Source organism: Eulemur rufifrons, chromosome 30 (assembly GCF_041146395.1).
Source record: "Eulemur rufifrons isolate Redbay chromosome 30, OSU_ERuf_1, whole genome shotgun sequence".
In the NCBI taxonomy this organism is placed as follows: Eukaryota; Metazoa; Chordata; class Mammalia; order Primates; family Lemuridae; genus Eulemur; species Eulemur rufifrons.
In genome coordinates this window covers 102139985-102158708 of record NC_091012.1, presented here as the reverse complement: position 1 = coordinate 102158708, position 18724 = coordinate 102139985, and the positions used below count along the sequence as shown (strand labels likewise).

The window sequence follows — 18724 nt, the reverse complement described above, 5'->3', positions numbered from 1 at the left end:
TTATCCCCCATTGTACTAATGAGGAATCTGAGATTTAGAGAATTTAATTAACTTGTTTGCTCAAAGCCACATGGCCAAGAAAAATAAAGCTGAACTGTATCCTCAGAAACCTGGCCCCCAGCTCTTGTATCCCTTCACTGCATTCATCTATCAAACTCCTGCCCAGCCTTTAGATCTTAGCTGAGACTTGGCTTTCCCCAGGACTCCTTCCCTGACCCCGAAGTTCAGATTCTCCTGTGGCCCCTGGACTTAGGCCATCACATTTACTACAAGCCCATGTATCCCTTCTCTGTAATGGCTAAGTAGGTAAGAGACTCCCCAGCCTTATCTCACAGTTTCAGGTGTGTAGTAGACATTCAAGAAATAGCTATTGGATGAGTGAAAGTGTGAATGATGCACTCCAAAGGATTTGACAAACCCGTAGTCTCCTTTAACACATATTTGCCTCCTTACATAGGTCCAGGCCCATGCTGAGCCCCCTAGGGATGGGGACATAATACAAAAATGAATGAGTATGCCCTTGTGGGTTCGTTGCTAGTTAAAGAGAATACAGAAAACAATCAATGTTCATTCAGTGTGCCCTGGGCTAGAGGAGAGGTGGGCAATACTCTAGGAATCAGGAGAGGGTGGTGCTGTGTTCTGAATGTTTGTGTCTCCCCAAAATTCATGTTGAAACCTAATCCCGGCCAGGCGCGGTGGTTCACGCCTGTAATCCTAGCACTCTGGGAGGCCGAGGCAGGTGGATCGCTCAAGGTCAGGAGTTCGAGACCAGCCTGAGCAAGAGCGAGACCCCGTCTCTACTAAAAATAGAAAGAAATTATATGGACAACTAAAAATATATATATATAGAAAAATTAGCCGGGCATAGTGGCGCATGCCTGTAGTCCCAGCTACTCGGGAGGCTGAGACAGGAGGATTGCTTGAGCTCAGGAGTTTGAGGTTGCTGTGAGCTAGGCTGACGCCACGGCACTCACTCTAGCCTGGGCAACAAAGTGAGACTCTGTCTCAAAAAAAAAAAAAAGAAAGAAAGAAACCTAATCCCCAATGTGGTCATATTAGGAGGTAGACCTTGGAGAGATGATTAGGTCTGAGGGCTGAGCCCTCATGAGTGGGATTTGTGCCCTTAGAAAAGAAGACACAGAGAGTTCCCTTGCCCCCTCTACCATGTGAAGACACAGCGAGAAGGTGCCGTCTATGAACCAGGATACTGAATCTATGGCACCTTGGTTTTGAACTTCCCAGCCTCCAGAACTGTGATAAATAGATTTTTGTTATATATAAACCACTCACTCAGACTATGGTATTTTGGTTTTTTGTTTGTTTGTTTGTTTGAGGCAAGGTCTCTATGTCTCCCTGGGTAGAGTGCAGTGGCATCATAATAGCTCATAGGAACCTCAAACTCCTGGGCTCAAGTGATCCTCCTGCCTCAGCCTCCCGAGTAGCTGGGACTACAGGTACGTCCGGCTAATTTTTCTATTTTTAGTAGAGATGGGGTCTCGCTCTTCCTCAGGCAGGTCTCCAACTCCTGACCTCAAGTGATCCTCCCGCCTTGGCCTCCCAGAGTGCTAGGATTACAGACGTGAGCCACCGCGCCCGGCCCATAGAGTTGGAATTTTGATGAAAGGTTTCTGTTTTAGGATTTGGGAAAAGTATAGACCTTAATTCTTTATGTTCTTTTTGCAATCCTGAAAGAAGGAGGGCCATCCTATTTTTTTATTTTACTTTTCCATCTGTAATATATCATTTTTCCCTTTGCTAATAAGAACAGATAATATCATGCCTTTTTTTTTTTTTTTTTTTTGAGACAGAGTCTCACTCTGTTGCCCAGGCTAGAGTGAGTGCCGTGGCGTCAACCTAGCTCACAGCAACCTCAAACTCCTGAGCTCAAGCGATCCTCCTGTCTCAGCCTCCCGAGTAGCTGGGACTACAGGCATGCACCACCATGCCCGGCTAATTTTTTTATATATATATATTTTTAGCTGTCCATATAATTTCTTTCTATTTTTAGTAGAGATGGGGTCTCGCTCTTGCTCAGGCTGGTCTCGAACTCCTGAGCTCAAACGATCCGCCCACCTCGGCCTCCCAGAGTGCTAGGATTACAGGCGTGAGCCACCGCGCCCGGCCTCATGCCTTTTAATTAGGGAAAATAAAAGTAGTTTTGGCACATTGCTTCAACAACACATCTTGAGATCCAAATTACAACAAAAAGGGGGAGAATTCCCTTTTCATCAGTTGTTATAAAATTCTTAGGATATATACACATAGGTGTAGATTGAAATATACTTACTGTCAGTAATTATTCCAAAATGTCCAGGTTAGTATATCTAGGGCGGTGACAATTATATGTAAGAAATGTAAAAATGTGAGATAATGTATAGATATGAAATGTAAAAATATAAATAATGAATGTAAGAAAACTGTAAGATTTAGAAGGTAATCTAACATTGTGATAGTTTTTATAATCATTTTATCATTTCCAGGTGAAAGATTTGTCTGTGTAAGTGTATGTTTGCGTAAATAAGCTATTTTTGAATGCAGCTTTCATGAGAAGGCACAAAATTCCACAGAGATTTAGTACAGGAAAAAGCCAGACTTGAGTAATGCATTTGTGAGGATCTAGTAAGGCAGACGTTCCCACATTCTCCTGCCCTCTCAGGTATGGGCCACTGTTCTTCAGAGAGGATTTTATGCAAAGTCCATTCACATAGCAGCAGCAAAGATTCTTTGATTGTGTTATTTTTGTAGTTAAAAAAAAAAAGATTTTCAGCATGATTCAATGTCCAATGGCAAGCCATTGCTTAGAGCTTCCAGGCCTAATTCACCATCCCCTGTACCATGGTTAAATTAGAGTCTATGTGTAGCATTGACTTGGAGAAAGGGAGCTATTCAGTTGAGAGGTAATATTTCCAGGGTTTTATATGTGTAGTAGCTTTATAAATACTATTATGAAACGGACTAAGTGAAATCATCATGCCAAGGCATAGATTTAGTGGTGGGGAATTCTGTATTCTAGAATCCAGGACACTACACATGGAATGAGCATCAGATCTAGCAGAGTCACGAAGATCATCCACTCTGTGTGTGCCTTTATATACCTGATTAATAACCCTAAAAGCTCATATGTAAGCAGGCATTGTTAGCTTGGCTTTACCATTGAGAAGACAGAGCCTCAGAGATTATATAACACGTCCAGGGTGAAAGACTTAAAGCCAAGCTCGTCTGATACCAAAGTTCATACCCTGTCACTCCATGTGCTAAATGGAGTCGTCAAAGAAAAAAAAAAATCTTTGTGTCAGGTATCTATTGCTATGTGACAAATTACTCCAGAACTTAGCAGCTTAAAACAACACACATTTATTACGTCACAGTTTCTGTGGGTCAGGAATCTGCTCACAGATTAGCCACGTCTTCTGCCTCTGGATCTCTCACAAGGTTGGAATCAAGGTATCAGCTGGGGCTGTGGACTCATCTGAAGGCCTGACTGGTGAAGGATGCTCTTCCAAGCTGACCCACCTAGTTGTTGGTAGGTCCCAGTTCCTTGAGGGTTGCTGGACTCAGGGCCTCGGTTCCTTGCCACAGGGGCCTCTCTATAGGGCAGCTCACAATGTGGCAGCTGGCTTCATCAGAGAAAACAAACAAGAGTGGCAGTGAGACAGAGAGAGAGAGTGTACTAGCAAAACAGAAGTCATATTTTTTTGGAACCTAATCATGGAAGTGACATCCCATCACTTCTATGGTATTCTATTCATGAGGAGCTTGTCCCTAGGTTGAGCCGACACTCAAGTGGAGGGAATTCCACATGGTGTAAATAGCAGAAGGCGGGGATCATTGGGAGCCAATGTCAGAAGATGACTACAATCTTCTTCTTGATTCTATTGTATCTTTTTCTTATGAAAGAATAGGTAGAGAATACATACACTGAATAACTTGAGACAATAAACTTTTTAAATTTGTAATTTTTTTTAGACACAGGGTCTCTCTCTGTCACCCAGGCTGGAGTGCAGGGGCATCATCGTAGCTCACTGCAACCTGGAACTCCTGGGCTCTAGCAATGCTCTTGCCTCAGCCTCCCAAGTAGTTGACACTACTGGCACGTGCCACCATGCCCAGCTAGTTTGTTTTTGTTTTGTTTTGTTTTTTTTGAGACAGAGTCTTGCTCTGTTGCCTGAGCTAGAGTGCCGTGGCGTCAGCCTAGCTCACAGCAACCTCAAACTCCTGGGCTCAAGCGATCCTCCTGCCTCAGCCTCCCGAGTAGCTGGGACTACAGGCATGTGCCACCATGCCCGGCTAATTATTTCTATATATATTTTTAATTGTCCAGACAATTTCTTTCTATTTTTTTTAGTAGAGACGGGGTCTTGCTCTTGCTCAGGCTGGTCTCGAACTCCTGACCTCAAGCGATCCTCCCGCCTCGGCCTCCCAGAGTGCTAGGATTACAGGCGTGAGCCACCATGCCCGGCCCCAGCTAGTTTTTAATTATTTTTAGAGATGGGGTCTCCATACGTTGCCCAAGCTGGTCTCAAACTCCTACCCTCAAACAATCCTCCCACCTCAGCCTCCCAAAGTGCTGAGATTGCAGGTATGAGCCACCACACCTGGCCTAAAACTTGTAATTTAGGACATATCTTTAAAAATTAATGGAAACCAGTAAACAAAGAGAAATACCATCTATAGGCTGGGCGTGGTGGCTCACGCCTGTAATCCTAGCACTCTGGCTGGCCGAGGCGGGAGGATCGCTCGAGGTCAGGAGTTCGAGACCAGCCTGAGCAAGAGCGAGACCCCATCTCTACTAAAAATAGAAAGATATTAGCTGGACAACTAAAAATATATAGAAAAAATTAGCCGGGCATGGTGGAACATGCCTGTAGTCCCAGCTACTCGGGAGGCTGAGGCAGAAAGATTGCTTGAGCCCAGGAATTAGTTTGAGGTTGCTGTGAGCAAGGCTGATGCCACGGCACTCTAGCATGGGAAACAAAGTGAGACTCTGTCTCAAAAAAACCCCAAAAAACAAAAAAAACAAAACCAATACCATCTATAGCTCTCGAATCAGCAAAAGAAAAAATAAAATGTGTGATATACAATTTAGAAAACTTTATCAAACCAGCTTATGATGGGAAAGGAAGAATAGGAACTATAAGATTGTAGAAATAAGTCAAAATACATAACTAATCAAAATAATACATTAATAAAAAGTAAATGTAAATGAAATTTACATTAAATTAAAGATAGAGGTTATCAGATTGTATTTATCCTTCCTGTTGTTGATTCAGCTATAGACTAGTGACAGGAAACACATCTAGAATTAAACCACGAAGAAAGGTTGAAAATGGAGGGATGGAAAAAGATACCAAGAAAATATGAACCAAAAGAAAGTTGGGGCCAGGCGCGGTGGCTCACGCCTGTAATCCTAGCACTCTGGGAGGCCGAGGCGGGTGGATCGCTCGAGGTTAGGAGTTCGAGACCAGCCTGAGCAAGAGTGAGACCCCGTCTCTACTAAAAATAGAAAGAAATTATATGGACAACTAAAATATATATATACAAAAAAATTAGCCGGGCATGGTGGCTCATGCCTGCAGTCCCAGCTACTCGGGAGGCTGAGGCAGTAGGATCGCTTGAGCCCAGGAGTTTGAGGTTGCTGTGAGCTACGCTGACGCCACGGCACTCTAGCCCAGGCAACAGAGTGAGACTCTGTCTCAAAAAAAAAAAAAAAACAAAAAAAAAACAAAAGAAAGTTGGACCACATAACCCACTGCCTAGTAGACCTCTCCATTTTTATGAGCTTTGGGTATCTTACCTTAATGTCTCTAAAGGAGAACTCATCATGTCACAGAGAAATTTTATTCAAGAGGTGGGGACAAAAGCCAGACTGGAGTGAGGTAAGAGAGAGAAAGATATGAGGCATGGAGTAGAGTTTGTGAGGGAGGACAACTCTATCAAATGCTGACTTCCAGGAGTAGAGAAGGAGTAGTGCTAGAGGAGGTGCTGAGAAAGAGTTTTCAGTATTGTGTCAAGTTTAATGAGAGCAGTTTATTTGCAGAAGGTAAAGGCCTATGTAACAGACTCAATGTTTGTGTCCTTCCAAAATTCATATATTCAAACCTAACTCTCAATGTGATGGAATTTGGAGATGGGGCCTTTGGGAGGTGATTAGGTCATGAGGATGGAGCCCTCATGCATGGGATTAGTGCCCTTATAAAAGAGACCCCAAAGATCTCTCTCATTCTCTTTCTTTCTGCCATGTGAAAATTCAAGATGTCAGCAGTCTGCAACCGATGTTAATTACAAAATTAATATAATGTAGTGTAATTCATTATAATAAAGGAGAAAATCATATAGCTGTCTTGATTAATGAAGATACAGCATTTGGTATTTACGATTCTTAAACTCTTAGGAAAATAAGAGTGGAAGAAAACTTTCTAACTTTATATAAGTTATGTACCAAAAACACACAGCAAGCCCCATACTTCATGTAGAAACTTTAGATGCACGCCCTTAAAGGTTGAGAACAAGGAAGCCCACAATCACCACTGCGATTGGTAAGCATTATCAAGATGGCCAACATAAAAAAATAGAAATAAGATGGCCAATATTAACCTACAGTAATCACGGTATGGTTCTACACCAGCAATAACAACAATAAATCTCTTTATGTATAACTCCTACTGATTCTGCTCCTCTGGTTGAACCCTGATGATACATGTGGTAGTAAGAGATATGGGAGGCCAGGCTTGGTGGCTCATGCCTGTAATCCGAGCAGTCTGGGAGGCCGAAGCAGGAGGATCCCTTGAGCTCAGGAGTTCAAGACCAGCCTGAGCAAGAGCAAGACCCTGTCTCCACTAAAAATAGAAAAAAGTTAGCCGGGCAACTAAAAACAGAAAAAAATAGCCAGGTGTGGTGGCACATGCCTGTAATACCAGCTACTTGGGAGGCTGAGGCAGGAGGATCACTTGAGCTCAGGAGTTCAAGACCAGCCTGAGCAAGAATGAAACTCCGTCTCTACTAAAAGTAGAAAAAAATTAGCCGGCCTGGTGGTGTGCACCTGTAGTCCCAGCTACTCGGGAGGCTGAGGCAGGAGGATCACTTGAGCCCAGGAGTTTGAGGTTGCTGTGAGCTAGGCTGATGCCACGGCACTCTAGCCTGGGCAACAGAGTGAGATTCTGTCTCAAAAAAAAAAAAAAAAAGATTTTTTTGTTTGTTTGTTTGTTGACAGAGACTGCCAGAAGCATAGAGGAGAAAGCACATTTCCATATTCCTGCCTCCTGGATATCATTAGGGCAGAGTAAGTGCTAGTGCTCTGCTAACCCAGGATTATTAGGCCCTGCAGCTGCAGTGAAGAAAATTCCAGGAGAAAATTCAGGAGTAAAAATGGAGAAAGTGAGACATTGGACTAAAATGACTAGAAACGCTCAGGAAATAAAGGAGGAAAAAGAAAACAAGAAAAACCATCAGACCAGTTCAGTAACCCTTGGAATAACACGGACATCCCGAGCTTCCTAAAAGAATGGAAATCTCTCAAATTTGAAGAGTGGAGGAAGAAGAATCATGAACAATATAAAGCAACCGCCCAGCATCTCAAGCAGAGGGACAGAAAGAGGAACCAGTGAGCTCCAAATGATCACAAGTTCACAGAACACTTACTGGACTACTAATGAGGCCAGCCAGAGGCCAAGGGGCCAACCTTGGCCCTGTCCTCATGGAGAGGCCCTACAAAGGGTTCTGGGACACAGGTGGAAGGTCCTCTCTGTGCAGATGTGATCATCCTTCCAACTCCTGACATCCAGCCCCAGGCCTGTGTCATCCCTGTTCAATTTGAGGGGCCCCTGTGGGCTCCTCCACCCATGAGCTATATCTCAGGAGCCGCAGGTACCCAGATGAGAGCCCTAGAACACGAACCCTCCATGGTCAGCTCCTTGCCTGTTTGCTGCCTCTTCCCCAGCAGCTCCCAGCCTCCTGCAGCAGTGGTCACGCTCCTCTGATTCTGATCCAGATCCTGAACTTGGAGACAATTAGAACCTGGATCCCAATTCTGCCTGAAAGCAACAGAATAAAATAATCTATACACAGGTGCATGACTCTTCACCTAGTCCAATGTAATGAGAATAAAATGTGAAATAAATCAATGACTGTGACCTCAAAAAACACAAAATCTTTGTCTAGTAAGGTCAGCATCTGGGCTTCCTTGGAGAAAATTTCTATTTATTGCCTTTTTTCCTGTGTATGGGTCATACCTTCTAGTTTCTTTGCATATTTAAATATGGACATTGTTAATAATGTGGCAACTCTGAAATTCAGATTCTCTCCTCCCCAGGGTTTGTTGTGGCTTTTGTTTGTTGTTATTGCTGCTGATTGTTTAGTGACATTTCTGAACTAATTCTATAATGTCTGTATTCTTTGTTATGTGTGGCCACTGAAGTTCTCATTAGCTCAGTGGTCAGTTAATGATTAGACAAAGATTTCCTTAAATAGCTTTAACCATTAGGTCTTCCAACCTTTACCTAAGGTGTATCTGTGTGTGTTGGATCATGCCTTGAGCACTGCCTCAGGTAGTTCACGACTCTGCTTTATCCTTCACTTTTTCCTTATACATAGCCTCAAGGTCACCCAGAAGTGAGAGCTCAGGGCATTCTTGCTTCTTTCCTGGGCATACTCACAGCCCTGCAGATGCATATGCATGTGGCCTTCCAGATTTCCAGGAATATGTTCAGAACTTTTCATGGCATCTCATTCATTCCTCAGCTTGTCCTTTCATTCTTTTTGGTCAGCTTCTTGTTTGCTCCAACTGTTTTCAACACCTCAGGCAGCTATGATGTTAAACAATTGCCACTGATTGGTTTTTTGTTTGTTTGTTTTAGAGGTCTTGCTCTGTCACCCAGGCTGGAATGGAGTGGCATGATCATAGCTCACTGCAGCCTCCAACTCCTGGGGTCAAGGGATCCTCCTGCCTCAGCCTCCTCCTGCCCCAGCCTCCCAAGCTGCTAGGACTTCAGGCACATGCCACTGAGGTGGCTAACTACTGATTGTTCTTGAAAAAGTTATTCATATCTATTTACTTTTTTTTTTTTTGAGGCAGAGTCTCGCACTGTTACCCAGGCTAGAGTACAATGGTGTCATCATAGCTCATTGCAACCTCAAACTCCTGGGCTCAAGTGATCCTCCTGCCTCTCAACACAAGGCCTGGCTAATTTTTCTATTTTTAGTAGAAAAGGAGTCTTGCTCTTGCTCAAGCTGGTCTCAAATTCCCGAGCTCAAGCCTTGGCCTCCCAGAGTGCTAGGATTACAGGTGTGAGTCACCGTGCCCAGTCTATTCAAACCTATTTAAAAGAGCTTTGGTTTGGTGCAGCGGCTCACGCCTATAATCCCAGCTACTCCAGAGGCTGAGGTGGGAGGACTGCTTGATGCCAAGAGTTCTTGAGCATCCCGGGCAATATAGCAACACCTTCATCTAAATAAAAAAATAAATAAGGAGCTTTGAGTCAGATCTAATAAAAACAATGCCTGCAAGTGGAGGTTTCCAGGGAACTGCCAGACAAGTCAAGAATGACAATTCTCTGGGCATCACGCCCATTAGGATGGCTACTACAAAAACCCCCAGAAAGTAACAAGTGTTGATGAGCAACTGAAACTCCTGTGCACTGTTAGTAGGAATATAAAATGGGAAGCTGCTATGGGAAACAGTTTGGCAGTTCCACCAACATTAAAAAACAGAATTATCCTAGCACTTGGAAGGCTGAGGCGGGAGGATCATTTGAGCTCAGGAGTTCGAGATCAGCCTGAGCAAGAGCAAGACCCCGTCTCTACTAAAAATAGAAAGAAATGATCTGGACAGCTAAAAACATATATAGAAAAAAATTAGCGGGGCATGGTGGCACATGCCTGTAGTCCCAGCTACTCGGGAGGCTGAGGCAGGAGGATTGCTTGAGCCCAGGAGTTTAGGTTGCTGTGAGCTAGGCTGACACCACGGCACTCTAGCCCGGGCAACAGAGTGAGACTGTCTCAAAAAAAAAAAAAGAAAGAAAGAAAAAAATTAATAAAAATTTAAAAAAAAGAAATAAAGGTATCTAAGAAATTTTGCACACCCATAGCAGTGTTATTCAAAACAGCCCAAAAAGTGGAGGTAATCCAATTTCCATTGATGAATGGATAAGCAAAATGTGGTTTCTTTTTTTCTATTTTTTTCTTCTTTTATGAATAGTACTGTATATAGATACAGAATATTTTTCTACCTTAAAAAGGAAGGAAATTCTGATACATGCTACAATCTGGATGAACTTTGAAGACATTATGGTAAGTCACATGAGGTATACATGAGATATCTAGCATAGTCAAATTCATAGAAACAAAGTAGAATGGTGATTGCCAAAGGCTGGAAGAAGGGAGAAATGGAGAGTTGTTTAAAGGGTATAGAGTTTTCAGTTTTACAAGAAGAAAAAGTCCTAGAAATCAGCTGCACATATGAAAATAAGTAAATAAAAATCTAAGCTATTGGAACTTTAAATCATTTTGAGCTTGAAAAGAATGTGAGCATGGGGCCTTAGTCACATGACAGGCAGCTGTAACCTTTGCTTCTCTGATTATAGATTAGCCTTTTTCCTTACCTATAAGACCCCTTCCCTCTTCACTGTTGATCTTCATTATAGATTAACTTCCCTCTTTCCGTTCTCACACAAAGACTCCATTATGACCACATTGTGTAACATGTAATATTAATTATACTCTTTTAAATTGGAAAGGAAATGAAAACAAGCTGTAGGGAAACGAAACAAACTATAACTAATTAAATCCTTATAAGTCATAAACCAGCATTGAATAGAAAATTTTATAATCTTACTAAATTTGTTTTCTGCCTATATAAACAAGACCTTAACTTTAAACTTCAGAACACTGACCTCATTTCTCTGGAGTTTGGGTTTCTGGGATGGTCATTCCTCATCTTTCTCTCTCAAAAATAAGACTCCCTTCTTTTTTTTATTTATTTTTTATTTCAGGATATTATGAGGGTACAAACTTTTTGGTTACATTTTATGTCTTTGCCTCACCCAAGCGAGGATTAGAGGCATGTCCTTCCCCTCTACAGTGCTCACTGCATCCATTAGTTGTGAGTTTACCTCCCCACACCCCCAATCCCTGGAGAATATTACTACCATGTGAGGACCATAGTGTTGATCAGTTAGTGCCAATTTGACGGCGAGTACATGTGGAGGCTATGCCTCTGATCTTGCTTTCTTATTTTTTAAGCTAGTCAAGCATGGTGGTGGGGGAGACAATGCTAAATCAGCTTAACATTAACCCACAAACCTCGGACTCCCTTCTTGACATGCTTTCTCCCTTGACTTGGAATTCTCTCTTGGTTCTGCTCCTACCTCACTGGCTGCTCCTACTCAGTCTTTTGTTGGTTCCTCCTCGTTCCCCTGAGCTCTGTACCTTGGCAGTGTCCCAAGGTTTAGTCTCCTGGTCTCTTCTTTATCTACATTCATTTCCTAGGTGATCTCCAGTCTCATGGTTTTAAATAACACCCATATGCTTATGGCTCCTAAATTTGTATTTGAGAAAAGAAAAATAGCTCAGAGAAGTCTGAGCTATGTGAGGTATACAAAATGTATCAGGGCCAGGGAAACATGAGTATGGGAGACATAAGTCATGCTCCTCCATGCCTGGGGCAATTGTTTAAAGTCATTTTTTCCTGACTAGCTGCCTCACCTACAATCTTTAGGTTCCTGGAATTTGTGATACAAAGAAAAATGTATATCCAATCAATAGCTTATGTTTAAAAATTTAAAAGATAGCTTATGCTATTTAATGTTAAGTGCTTGGTAAACAATTTAGGAACTGCCTCTTCTTTTTTCTTTAAAAACCCACTTGTGGGCTGGGTGTGGTGGCTCACGCCTGTAATCCTAGCACTCTGGGAGGCCAAGGCAGGAGGATTGCTTGAGCTCAGGAGTTCAAGACCAGCCTGAGCAAGAGTGAGACCCCCCCCATCTCTACTAAAAAATTATGAAAATTAGCTGGGCACAGTGGTGCACACCTGTAGTCCCAGCTACTTGAGAGGCTGAGGCAGGAGGATCACTTGAGCCCAGCAGTTTCAGGTTGCAGTGAGTTGTGATGATGCCACTGCACTCTTGCCCAGGCAATAGGAAACACCCTGTTTCAAAATAAATAAATAAATAAATAAAACCCCCTTGTAATTGCTGCTAATCAGAGTGTAGATTCAGGCCAACTTGACTCTATGCTCTCAGGTGGCCATCCTCAAGCTTTGGGCTCAAATAAACTCTATACTAAACAGGTTTTCTGAATCTTGCTATTATTTAAGGTTGACAGTATCTCTAGGCTATACCTCTCTCCTGATCTTTAATCATATCCAATCACCTACTCAACATCTATACATATCTCATAAACTTTTTCAGACTTGACAACAAAACCAAACTTCCAATTTCTTCCCCTCCCAAATCTGCTCCTCCAGCTGCTGCCTAACTTTTGAAAATCTTTGGAGTTTTTTTTTTTTTTAGAGACAGGATCTTGCTATGTTGTCCAAACTGGTCTTGAATTCCTGGCCTCAAGTGATCCTCCTGCCTCAGCCTCTAAAAGTGCCAGGATTACAGGTATTAGTCACCACACCCACCTGGGGTCATTCCTAACTCCTATCTTTCTCACACCCTATGCCCAATCTATCAACAAATCCCTTCAGCTCTACCTGCAAAATAATTCCAGAATACCTCTCATCTCCACTGCCAAGTGTCCTAGCCATCAAAAACTATTTGCCTGATTTACTGCAATAGCCTCCTAATTGCCCTTCTTGCTTCCTCCTTCCCCTGCTCCCCCTTTAGTCTACACATACCAGCCAGGGCTCTTATTAAAAGTCAGATCACCAACTGGACTTATGTCTTTATTGGTCATTCAAGTGGGGCAAAGGAAATATCCTTTTTAAAACTCAGGCAAACTAGTGTTTGTCTTGTATCCTGTCAAAAGCAAACAAATGGAAATAGAAAAAAATAAAAATTAAAGGCCCAGTGCAGTGGCTCATGCCTGTAATCCTAGCACTCTGGGAGACCGAGGCAGGAGGATCGCTTGAGCTTAGGAATTTGAGATCAGCCTGAGCAAGAGTGAGACTCCATCTCTTATTAAAAAAAATATATATATATATGAAAAAATAAATAAAAAATTTAAAAGGTCAGATCATGTCTCACTCCTTTCTCCAAACCTCCCAAATCGTTCCCTATCTTGCTCTAAATAGTAGCCAATGGCTTTAAAATAACCTACAAGGCTCTCCATTATCTGGCCCTACCCCATACCTCCGTGACCTCACCTGCTAAGCCACAGTGATATCCCTGCTGTTCTTCTTCTGCCAGGAATGCTTCTCCCCCAAATATCCACAAGCCTCATTCCCTCACTTCCTTCAGGTCTCTGCTCAAATGTCACCTTATTAGAGAAGCTTCTCTGACCACCCCAAATAAAATAGCAATCCATACCCCTACCCTAGCCTTTTCTATCACCTAATCCTTTTTCTTTCCATAGGGATATTTCATTGTCTTTCTCCACCAAGGACAAGGATATTGTTCTGCTTCTGGTTTTATTCCCAGCACCTGGTATGGTATGCCTGATATGCTGTGGGTACTCAATAAATATTTGTTGAATAAATGAATGAATGAGGCTGGGCACAGTGGCTCACGCCTGTAATCTTAGCACTCTATGAGGCTGAGGCAGGCGGATTGTTTGAGCTCAGGAGTTCAAGACCAGCCTGAGCAAGAGTGAGACCCCCGTCTCTACTAAAAAAAATAGAAAGAAATTAGCTGGACAATTAAAAATATATAGAAAAAAATTAGCCGGGCATGGTGGCGCATGCCTGTAGTCCCAGCTACTGGGGAGGCTGAGGCAGGAGGATCGCTTGAGCCCAGGAGTTTGAGGTTGCTGTGAGCTAGGCAGACGCCAGGCACTCTAGCCCGGGCAACAGAGTGAGACTCTGTCTCGAAAATAAAAAAATAAAAAATTAAAAAATAAATGAATAAATGAATGTTCAATGAATAGTTATTAAATGAAGGCACGTGGAAATCAGGATGCTGCTTTTCAAAATATCAGAGTAGGGGGAGAAAAAACTATCAGAGCAAAACTTAAACAATTCCTCAATCCACAAACTGAATCCATTTTCCAAGATGCATTACAGAAAGGAGATTAGTTCAGTGAAGTACACCCACAAAGAAGGTCAAATGTTCCAAAAAGGAACATTTAAATGTTACATATTAATATTAAATGTTAATATTAAAGATGCCTCAACTGGATCTGAGCAGAGTAATATTTAGCTTCAAGATTCATGTTTTGAGGAAGATCTTTTGTTTTCCTGCCAGTGACTGCAAGCAAAATTGAGGAAGATTTTAACTGAGGTATAGATCATTACAACTCATTCCCACAAATCTGGAATGCCTACCCTTTCATCCAAGTTTGGATTTCACCAAGGTTATTGAAATTTTGTCCTTTTCAATCCTAAGACCCCTTCCTCATAATAACTTTGTATGACAAAAATATACATCTTTCCTCATTCTCTGTTCTGCTAATGTACAGCATTAAGTAGCCACAAGTTTGAAAAGTAAAGTAAAAAGAACATAAGACTTAGCAACCCATCTTAATTCAAGTAACATGTTAAACCCTATTTGCTGCAGGAAAAAGGTGAGGCAAGACACTCGTTGGGGAGGTGACAGTAAAGGTTACCTTTACAATCAGAAGCCTTAACAGCCTAGATAAGTAGTTCTGAGTGTGGTCTGGCAATCCCTGGGAGTCCTCGAGACCCTTTCTGGGGGTCTGGGAGGCCAAAAGTATTTTCATGATATTAAGACATTATTTGCCTTTTGTACACACAAATGTACAGTAGGGTTTTCCAGAGGTCACACAATATGTGACATCACAAGAGACTGAATGTAGAAACAAATAATATAATCTAGCTGCCTTCTATTAAGCCAAACATTAAAGAGATTTATAGAACTCTAGAACAATGCCACTCTTCTCACTAAATATTTCGTTTTGTTTTGGAAAAGTTATTCGTGTTTTGGGCATCCCGAATCACTTCCAAATGGACTTAGCAGCGGTGGGATTCGAACCCACACCCCCAAAGAGACTGAGAGCCTTAATCCAGCACCTTAGACCGCTCGGCCACGCTACCACATGCATGGGCAATATATATAACCTGAACTTTTGTACCCCCATAATGAGCTGAAATTAAAAAAAAAAAGTTATTCATGTTCTATGTAAACATATGAGGGTTAAAAAAAGAATGACAAATCTCTGGAAATGAAGGGAGCTCCAAGCCCTTTCTCCTCCCTCCATTCTGCTGGGCTGCTGGTTTTCACTGGTGCCATGGAGCTGGTGAGTGGGGGACAGGAATGGGGCACATAAAATGCCACAAAGCTCATTCTTACCAATGTTCCACTGCCTGTCTTGAACAAAGGGTCCTCAGATGTTCAGAAGCCTTTGGCTAATTTCTAGAGTTGTCAAAAAGTTGATTTTGGCCATTTGGCTGTGTTCTCATTGTTTTTATGGAGGAGCGGATTTTTGGAGTTTCTTACTCTGCCATTCCAGAAGTACACTCCTCTTTCACTACCTTAAAGATGTTGCTTTACTGTATTGTTTGCATTGTTTCTGATGAGAAATCTGACGTTATTCTTCTCTTTCTTATGTAGATAACATGTCTTTTTTCTTGGGGAGCTTTTAGGATATTCTGTGTGTCACTGATTTGGAACAATTTTATTACAATGTACCTTTGTGTAGTATCCTTCATGTTTCTTGCGCTGAAGTTTGTTGTTCGTGTATCTGTGGGTTTATATTTTTCATTAATTTGGGAAAGTTTTAGGACTATTTCTTCACATACTTTTTCTGTCCCCCCCTTCTCCTTTGGGGACCAATTTACCTGTACATTAGGCCACGTGAAATTGTCCCATAGCTCATTTATGCTTTTTTTTTGTATTCTTTTTTTTTTTTTTTTGAGACAGAGTCTCACTCTGTTGCCTGGGCTAGAGTGAGTGCCGTGGCGTCAGCATAGGTCATAGCAACCTCAAACTCCTGGACTCAAGTGATCCTTCTGCCTCAGCCTCCCGAGTAGCTGGGACTACAGGCATGCACCACCATGCCTGGCTAATTTTTTCTATATATATTTTTAGCTGTCCATATAATTTCTTTCTATTTTTAGTAGAGATGGGATCTCGTTCTTGCTCAGGCTGGTCTCAAATTCCTGACCTCGAGCGATCCTCCCGACTCAGCCACCCAGAGTGCTAGGATTATAGGGATGAGCCACCACGCCTGGCCTGTATTCTTTTATTCTCTGTGTTTGGTTTTGTTAGTTTCTATTGTTATGACTTCAGGTCACTAATCTTTCTTTTCCGCAAAGTCTAGTCATTAATCCTATCCAGTGTATTTTTCATGTCAGACACCATATTTTTCATCTTTAGAAATTCAATCTGGGTCTGGGCATGGTGGCTCACAACTGTAATCCTAGCACATTAGAAGGCCCGAGGTACGGGGATCTCTTGAGGCCAGGAGTTTTAAGGCTAGCCTGGGCAACATAGCAAGATCCTGTCTCTAAAAAAAATAATTAGCTGAGTGTGGTGGCATGCCCCTGCAGTCCCTGCTACTTTGGAGGCTCAGGCAGGAGGATCACTTGAGCCTAGGAGTTCAAAGCTGCAGTGAGCTATAATCAGGCCACTATACAACAACAAATTAGCATGATATATCTGCTCTTTGACTCAACTGACAAACTGAGTTTTGTGCCATTGGTTGAGATGAAGGAGACAATAGAGGGGTGTCTGAGCAAGGAAAATGCAAGAGAAGTTTGCATGGGTAAGCCTGAGTCATCCACGTGAACATGTCAAACAGGTCATCACAGTATACATGAGTCTGGTGTCCAGGAAAGAGGTCTAGGCTAGAGGCCTAAATGAGAGGATCTTCCAAATATTCACAGTAATTAAAGCCATGAAACAGGATGGAGGCCGGGCGCGGTGGCTCACGCCTGTAATCCTAGCACTCTGGGAGGCCGAGGTGGGCGGATCGTTTGAGCTCAGGAGTTCGAGACCAGCCTGAGCAAGAGCGAGACCCCACCTCTACTAAAAATAGAAAGAAATTATATGGACAGCTAAAAATATATATAGAAAAAATTAGCCGGGCATGGTGGCGCATGCCTGTAGTCCCAGCTACTCGGGAGGCTGAGACAGGAGGATCGCTTGAGCTCAGGAGTTTGAGGTTGCTGTGAGCTAGGCTGACGCCACGGCACTCACTCTAGCCTGGGCAACAGAGTGAGACTCTGTCCCAAAAAAAAAAAAAAAGAAAGAAACAGGATGGAGTCATCTAGGGAGAGAACATTGGCAAAAAATTAAGGGGGGTCAGGATCATACACAAGGATACTCCAATATTTGGAATTTGGATACAATTGGAGGAGCAGCCAGAGATGGAGAAGATAACCAGGAGAGTGAGAGCAAGAAACTGTGGATTGCACTAGATCACAAGAGAGGGCAGAGAAGTGATTGCTGGTTTGGCAAGATTATTATTCATCAATGATCTTGCCAAACCAAATTGAGTTAAATATGTTCTGGGGTGTTTGGAAGTAGAGACTGAAGAAAGTCAGACAACTGGCTTTGCTGAGGAACACAACAATGGAGTCACACCAAGGGGAATATACGGGGCCAAAATTCACAAGTAAATATGTCCGTGGATGTTAATGACACAGCATCTGAAACAACCTAGATGGCCATCAATAGGGGAAAAGCTGAACAATGCTACATTTATATCATAGGATATCACAAGCCAGTTAAAAAGGATGAGTTAGCAATGCGCATGACCTGGGGAACAGACACGCCTGGAGCTCTGACTTGGGGGGAAAGGCGGTACAGGAGCAACGTATGTAACCTGCAATTCTGTATCCCCCATAACAAGATGAAAAAAAAAAAAAAACAATAAATGGTGTCAACTCTGAAAAAAAAAAAAGGATGAGTTAAACAGATGTCCTTATCTATTAATATATGAAAAAATAGAAGCATCAAAACAATAAGAAAAAAGGATGGGTGGATTTTATCAATGTCAGTAAAAGTACAAGATTTCTCTGTATTATTCCTTATAACTGCGTAACTATATTACCTCAAAATTTAAAGTTTAACTGAAATATTTCTAGTATGTACATAATTTGGGGCCTTTCGCACAGTAAGCATTCATATCTTTTACCATCAAAAATTAAATTTTTTATTTTAATTATTATGTGTACACAATAGCTGTACAAAAACCTATTTTTTGTTTTGTAAATAAAACAGAGCTGGGAGGTAGGGTAGGAGAAAGCAAGAAAAAATCTCATCCCTGGCTTCCCCTGGCTAAGAGGATAAAGTCTCAACTTTCAAGGTCTCCAGGTCCACCCCCGCCTGGAGCCCCCCGAGCCACCACCTCTAGAAGTCTAGGATAACTCCGTAATGCGAACGGGGGCGGCTGCTCTAGTCCACCTTGGAGGTCCAAGCCTTGTTAGCCCAAAGGGTTAACACCTCTAGCTCCCTAGTAGGTTACCGAGTTGTTAGCTGCTCGGCAGTTTTGCAAGACGAAGGCGCTCTCGCTCGCTCTCTCGCCCACCCCTCCCCGGTTCCCTCAGACAGTCTTGCCCTCGCGGGGAGCCTCCTCCGCCTCCGGATCCCCCAGCCGACCTTCCTCCGCTCCCGGCGCCCTCCGCGCTCGTTCTGGATGCTCCAAAAACTGGAGAACCGAGCAAGGAGGA

General features: G+C 42.6%; 1 long non-coding RNA gene and 2 other non-coding genes across 3 annotated transcripts; 1 reads left to right on the top strand and 2 right to left on the bottom strand.

The window, feature by feature from the left end:
* Positions 1–7613: 7613 nt before the first annotated feature.
* Positions 7614–18724, bottom strand: LOC138378349 (uncharacterized). Its single transcript, XR_011231943.1, has 3 exons — positions 18654–18724; positions 8652–8801; positions 7614–8030 (listed from the first exon to the last, which is right to left on the bottom strand). It is a non-coding gene; the product is annotated as an uncharacterized lncRNA (long non-coding RNA).
* Positions 12845–12972, top strand: LOC138379348 (small nucleolar RNA SNORA27). The gene has a single exon (XR_011232114.1). It is a non-coding gene; the product is annotated as a small nucleolar RNA SNORA27 (small nucleolar RNA).
* On the bottom strand, positions 15063–15145 carry TRNAL-AAG (transfer RNA leucine (anticodon AAG)). Its single transcript has one exon. It is a non-coding gene; the product is annotated as a tRNA-Leu (tRNA).